A 7,508-nucleotide genomic window follows, 5' to 3' on the forward strand; every position below is an offset into this window, starting at 1 on the left:
AAGTTATAGATTTAAAGTTCTGCGAGTTTTTTCTGTAGCAAATAAATATTGTATAGAATATTTAAAATCACCTACATTTTTGATGTTTACAATGCCCATTGTGTGTAATACTGGAATTTCCTACTACCCGTGAACGCCTCATCTTTTACCTGACTGCCGGACATCCGCCTTTCCGCACACTTCGCTGAGTCCGCTCTGGGTGAGTGCTGCTGCTCTGCTTCCCCTCTTCTCTCCTAAATGTTTATAGTCTGTTTGTGCGATTTAACGAGTTCTTTTAGTGATTTATAAAGCCAACCGAGGTATAACTCATATTAGAGTAACACAGTGGTTGCTTTTTCTTAGTGAAACTTTGTCATTTTTGTATGTAAAAGGAGTGTTTGATGAGCTAACAACCCGATGCTAATGCCTAGCGCTCCTTTGAGCCCAGTGTGAAATGAAAATTTGACTGTGAACCACGGTTGATGTGTTGTTTTATTAATTACATTTGGTGTGTTCGTCAGTCTGTTACATAAGGTGCAGTTAGTTCTCTTCACAAATCAGTTGGTTAAAACGGCCTCATTCTTTATGCTGTAAAGTTTTTAACGAACCGCCATCTTAGATTCAGTGTCAGCTGTCGGCAAGATCAAAAGAGCCATTTTACCGCCTCTGACCGAACACGGGAGAAAAAGAGTCACGTTTGTCCAGGTCTTGTGGATTAATTAAGAGAAAGGAGGGGGGGAGAAACTGAGGATTAAACATAGGCTATGTCCCCACATACACGGGTATTTTTGAAAACTGAGACTTTACGTTTTCGTTTTAAAAAACAATCCCGTCCACACATAAACGCAGAAATGAAGGAAAACTCTGCTAGGAACCTACCAAAGCAACAGGTGGCGATATATTCCTAAAGTGTAGAAATGTTGGCCAATCAGAAGTCTAGAAGCCTCGGTGGGAAATAGCAAACAAAGATGGGGCATAAAAGCAGAACAGAGTCATATGTGTGGGGGGACAGTAACTGTGTGCGTATATGTAAGCATTTAAACACTGCAGAGAGAACAATTAACAGTAACCGTATTGTAGAAATGCATTTCATTGAAACAATAACGTGGCGCACAGTGTGACGTCAAAAAAGGCGCTGCGTTTTCTCCGTGTCCCTGTCCACACATAAATGCAAAAACGGAGTTTTCAAAAATATCCTGGCAAGCGTTTTTAGTTTTTCAGTGACCGAAAACGCCGTTTAAGTGTGGACGAAAGGTGCAAACGGATAGAAAAATCTCCATTTTCAAAAGTACCTGTGTACATGTGGACATAGCCCAAGAATAATAAGAACTCCTAATATGTAGACTTTAATTTTTAAGAACTGTTTAACAAAGGCTTGTTTGTGCCAACCTAAATCTGCAGCACAGTTTAAATTCTCACTTTGTGGGAAATTAATGAAATAAACAACAGCCCACCTTCACATAAATAAAATATGGCAGTATATTATTAGTAGTATGGTACATAGATATTTATTTTAAAACTACAGCATATTTAATGATACTATGTGCAGTTGGTAATATTTTAGGAAGTAGAATTTGAATGCAGACCACCTCAAATATTAAAGCCTTAAAAATATACATCGTGCAGTTTTTCATGTATGAGTGTTTTGCAATCTTAAATGAGATGTAGACCAAAGAAAACAGAGGAGAGTTGTTGTTTGTATTCCAGCTGTAGTAAACAAAGAAGTTTAGTGAATCTTTTTGACAACAGAGAGTGATGCAGTATTGATGCTGATTTGAGTTTTCTGATCCTGTACTTTTGTTCTTTGTCTTTTGTTACACAGAGTGAACTAGAAGCTTGGTTTTGCCTTTGCTGGTAAGTAAACAGTGATTGTAACTGAAGCAATATGAAATTGGGATTGTGTAACATGTTTAGCAATTTATATACAATAGTTTGGCTTTCTGTGATATCTTGCCATTTGCTCATGGGCAAAAACACATTTAGGATTTATAAGCAGTAAAGCCCCCACCCCCCACCCCCACCCCGACTAGATCTCTGAGTGTCCCTAAAAATGTCCCTGAAGTTTAATAGGCCATTTATGTCTAATTTTAATTTTAAAAGCTTATCAAAGCATTTCTCTAGTAATTATTGTTTTTATTACACATGTTAAGGCCATTTGAGACTCTGCAATTAAATTTTGCCCTCTTTAGACTAAAGTGAGTTCATTTTGTCTGAGGTAAAGTGCTGGGAAAATTCTTTTTTTTTCCTTGCAGATTTATTTTGTTCATGCTTTTTTGTCACATGTTTCAAATCATCTAACAGGGATGATATGAATAAATACAAAAAAGCATTTTAAAGTGATGATTTCACGTATGAAGCAGAGAAAACCAAACCAGAGCTATCTGTTCTAATGTGAGAACATGCTGGTCTCTAATACCCAGTTGTGGAAGCCCTGATACGAAGAACTACCATCAAGCATTTATAGTATCAAGTATTATTTGTGATTGTTGCATGCTTTGAAACTGTGATGTTATCATTTGATCAAGTGTGCAATGCGAGCAAATCATTGCTTGTGGTATCTGCTGTGTTATGTAATAGCACCAAAGTATTAGAGCTTTACGTTAATGAGGAATTTCTGTGGCTTATTGCAGATTGATAAAACGACACATCACCTTAATAAAGACAGAAATCTTTAATAAGGTGCAGAAAGAGAAGATCGGGTGTTTATAGTAAAGCTGTTGTAAACAAAGAATTTAACAGATTTTTTTTTTCACTACAGATTGTGATGCAGTATTGACTCTGATGCTGATTTCAGTTGTCTGATTCTGTATTTTTGTTCTTTTGTTACAGAGTGAAACAGAACTTTGGTTTTGCGTTTGCTGGTAAGTAAGCAGCAATTGTAACTGCAGTAATATGACATTGTCACTGTGTAACATGTTTAGCAACTTACCTAACGTAGTTTGGTTTTTGTGACATTACCATTTATTGATGGGCAAAATCAAATGGTCAGAATTTATACCTTGTAGCAGCAAAGGCCCCACACATGACCTCTGACTGTCCCTGAAGTTTAACAGGCCATTTGTGTCTGATTTTTATGTTTGAACACAAACAACTGTTTTTATACAGTTGTTTGTGTTCTCCGTTTGTTTGTGGATTTACGTAGCAGAGCACCACAGTTGTTGATTTATATCTTCACTCATATTCTGCTTATGTATTACATTAAAGTCAGACCACTATAGAAGTATTTTTGCCTGAGTGAACAGAAGTGGTAGGTTAAACATTTAAGCAATAATAAAAAAACTCAGAGAACCAGAGTTGTGAGTAGGCAATGTTGTGTATGTTAAAGCCTGTGTGTAATTTATATACACTAAGTTTAAATCAGTTTCTTAATAATTTGCTTGATACAATGTGTTTAAAAGTTTATATAAAAGGGAAATATTGCAAAATACAAAAAGATTCCTGCCAACAGGTACAATGGAAGGACTCTTTATTATAATTTTTGTAATTGCAAAATGGTGTGCCACTGTTGTTACTATAACATGTCAGAATTTACATGTATTTTAGGATTTACATATTCAGATCAGAACTAAAACCTAATGAGGTTTTCCGTTGATTCTAACAGTTGTGGTTTTTTCACACTTTATTAAGCACTGTCTTGTGATAGAAAATGATGGAGCTAAAAAGCCATAATCTGTACCAACAAATATTGGTGCCTCTTCTTTGCACTTCTGTAGTATGCATGCCTTTATTACACATGTTATCACCATGTGAGACTCTGTAACTGAAGTTTGTCCTCTTCAGACTACAGTGAGTTCATAAAGGCTTGGAGAAATTGAGGATTTTACTAGTTATTTCATGTCACAGTAAATTGGATTGTGTGCGAAGAGGTTCAACAGTCTAAGTCATTAAACAGTGATCTGATGTGTTGTTTCCTTTCTCTAGGATACTGATCTGATCGTCGCAAGTCTGGTAAGTAAAGGTTTTGTCTGCGGTACAGTGCTGAGAAAGGTCTTTCTTCCTTCCAGATTTATTTTGTTTATGCTTTTTTCACGTTTCAAATCATCTAACAAGGATGACCTGGATAAATACAAAAAGCTGTTTTAAAGTGATGATTTCATTTTTGAACCAGAACAACCTGGTCTAATGTAAAAACATGTTGGTCTCTAATACCCAGCTGTGGATGCCCTGATAGCAACAATTACCATCAAGCATTTACAGTAACTGGTAATGACTGGTTTACATCACTGGTTGATTTTGGTCCACTATAATTTCAGAATTGTCATAATTAGATCCAAACAGGACAGGCAAAAAAAGAAAAGAAAAAAGTCTTAATTAAGGCCCAATATAGGGTTTTCAAGTCATACCAAGAATCTTAATTTCATTAAAGTCCAGACTGATTCGTTTACACCAAGTGTTTTGTTTCATTCATTCAATTGGACTTGCTTGTGTGCTTCAGATCCTAAGTGTGATTAAACTTAAGCCCAGGACCTGATGAGTTGATGTAGGTCCTGAAGTAGTAAAGGAACTCTGGGACATCACAGTAACAGCACCATGTTTGACTTTAATGCTGGTGTTTTTCTCTCACTATAGATGATTCAGTTTAGTGCAGTTAGTCAGCACAACTCTTGGTTATCATCGAGATATTATTAGGCAACTTGTTTTTGCCTGTTCAGCTACAACGTCTGGGAGGGTTTCTGTTTTCTGGGGTCTCCAGATCCTTAGAAATCTCTTTGTAAACCTTTACAGAACTATATGTGTTTGTTTCACATTAGAGCAGCTCACGACTAGCAGTTTAGGGACAATTAAATATTCACATAGGACAGGGGTCTCAAACTCCACTCTTCAAGGGCCGGTGTCCTGAAGCTTTTCCATGCGTCCCTGTTACAAAACACCTGAATAACATTTGTAGGTCATTAGTGAGAGGATAGAATTTCACTGTGTGCTGAAGTGACATCCCCTAAGACTGTTCAAATTTAAGTAATTTAAGTGTTTGGAAAAATGTACTTCTAAAAGTACTTTCATTGCATCATGTTCATTCACTCATGAGCTGCTATAACATGAATCAAATGGCTGAATTACCACCTCAGCATGCAGTCAGGTTCTGTAGAGTTTTGCTAATGACCTACTAATGTTATTCAGGTGTGTTGCAACAGGGACACATAGAAAAGTTTCTGGACACCAGGCCTTAAGGACCAGAGTTTGAGACCACTGGTGGTAGGGCATTGTGGATTTCAAAAGCTTCTTCCCTTAAATCACTGCCTAAAAACTGCTTTTTGTAATTTGTCATAATGACTTGCAAAATATAGGTGGGATGAAAACATAAACATAAGACATTTTATAGTGGCCTGATATTTTTATCAAGGCTGTTTTTTGAAAATAATCCTGCCCTAATTTACAAAAGATGAACTGTCTGAAAGTCATGTTTGTTTGTTTGTTTGTTTAAGAAATGTGGGAATGTCCAGCAAAGATCTTACATGCAACAGCTCAGATACAGCACTCACTTCTGTTCTTTTTTTTATCATGAAATGATCTACAAAGAAATTATCATCATACTAAATTTTGCTAATTAGGCCTTTATATCAGCTATGATACGTTTATTATAGATTTAGTGTAGTGCTTATTGCTGTGTATCAAACATGCCCCAAATGTGACTGAAATATGTAGAAACTGCTGTGTAGAAACTAGCTGTCTCCAAATTTCTCATTTTGCCAAAATTCATACAGAGTGGCCTGAAACTGTCTGCTGTAACCTCAGTGTGTTGGTTTTGTTGGACCATTTAATATTTACAGTAAGTTACTGTAGCAGCACGTCTTGGTTTGAGTTTATAGACTTAGTTTATTGTTTTAATAGAATGTAAAAATGTCCTTATAACAGTTCCACCATCATTTGTTAAACATTGTCATTCTGTTCACTCCAATAATTTACTGTAGAAGTCTTTAGTATTTAAAGCCCTACATGTACTGTATTTTTGAGATTATAAGGCATAATGTCAATAAACAAGCCTGTTTTTAAGGCAGATTAAGCCAAACAAACAGTCAGATAAGTCAAACTTTATTCAAGTCATTCATAAACAACTCTCAACACTGTTCAGTTGTAACACATAAAATACAGAACAATACACTCACTTTTTCAGTTCATTCCTCATCCACAAATTCATCAAACTCTTCATGGGTTGATCAGTTTGAAATCTGCTTCATAAGCATGTCTCTTAGCACGTGCCAGGTCCTTGTACACACACCATAATGTTATGTTGAAGCACCGTACGAATTACTCTACGAGGGTCCTGACTATGGTAGCCATAATGCTCTGACAATACATCAAGCAGCCCAGCTTTGTAGCTTACCGAAGTATTACTAAAATATTTGACAGAATTTTGAGCGCTGTGTACCACAGAAATCCCGTTTGAGGTCAGTAAGCATAACCAGAATCGATACGCTAGGCACATTGTATATTTTTGAGATAATGACAGGATTTTAGGTGTGCCATATAGTCTGAAGAATATGGTAAATCCAAGCATGTTGGAAATATGACTAATTCCAGGCCTTTTGTGTCTTACAGGTGACCTGCTGCAGAAGATCCTCTCTCTCTCTATCATTATAAGCAATTCTGTCTATCCTATCACTCTCCCAACTCTATCTAATTTGAAAGCCATTCTATCTTGTATCCCTCTCTCTACCGCTCTATCTAATTTGAAAGCCATTCTATCTTGTATCCCTCTCTCTACCGCTCTATCTAATTTGAAAGCCATTCCATCTTGTATCCCTCTATCTCTACTGCTCTATCTAATTTGAGAATCCAAGTTTTCAGAAATCCTTTTCAGAATCCAATCTATCTGTTACAGAATTCTGAGAGATCTCTGCTCTCACTGCTCTTTCTTTCCTGTCTTTAAACTCTCTCACATTCAGTCATTTTGCTGGAAATTACAAGTTGAATATACAGTAGTAGAATTACAGTACAGTAGAACTTTTAGTAGAAACTACTTACACAGCCCTACATTTGTCATTTTAATTTTGCATTAGACTTTAGTTTGGACTGCTAGTTTGGCTTACTTTGATCAATTGTATAAAATATCACCTTTTTATAAGTTTATTTGTAATAAGATAATCTGGTTATTTTGTAATACATACATTCAGATAAATAATAAATTAGATCCAGTCTGTTAGTCTGTTTCATTGGCTATAACATTTGACTGCAAGTTTATAGTACTATTATTTAAGGACAAACCCATTTTGTCACTCAGTGTAAGTATTCAGTTAGTATTGTCATCGAGAAGCGCCTGAGGACTTCCTGTTTCCTGACTGCTGCAGAAAATCCAGCTGGAGAATCCTCATCACCAGTCATCTTATCACCACACCACCAAAGCTCCATATATTTGATTTCAATTTTAGATATCTGAAAGATTTACATAAACTCCCCTAAGAGCTAAGACTTTTAATATAGCCTGTTGATTGTTGAGATTTATTCTGCATATCATTTTACAGAAGTTGTAATTATTTACCAGTCTGGTTAAAAAAATATAAGTAAAATTATACAGTTTCAAAAAGAGCTAC

At 36.0% G+C, this 7,508-nt stretch overlaps 1 long non-coding RNA gene across 1 annotated transcript; it reads left to right on the top strand.

The window, feature by feature from the left end:
- Positions 1–684: 684 nt before the first annotated feature.
- Positions 685–7,127, top strand: LOC147326326 (uncharacterized). The gene is made up of 4 exons (XR_015130444.1): positions 685–1,833; positions 2,809–2,840; positions 3,901–3,927; positions 6,517–7,127. It is a non-coding gene; the product is annotated as an uncharacterized LOC147326326 (long non-coding RNA).
- The last annotated feature ends 381 nt before the right edge of the window (positions 7,128–7,508 follow it).

The sequence above is a fragment of the Aulonocara sp. 'chitande type north' Nkhata Bay genome, linkage group LG7 (genome assembly GCF_057382095.1).
Source record: "Aulonocara sp. 'chitande type north' Nkhata Bay isolate Kocher_YH1m ecotype deep benthic linkage group LG7, A_spYH_male_GT1.1, whole genome shotgun sequence".
NCBI lineage: Eukaryota > Metazoa > Chordata > Actinopteri > Cichliformes > Cichlidae > Aulonocara > Aulonocara sp. 'chitande type north' Nkhata Bay.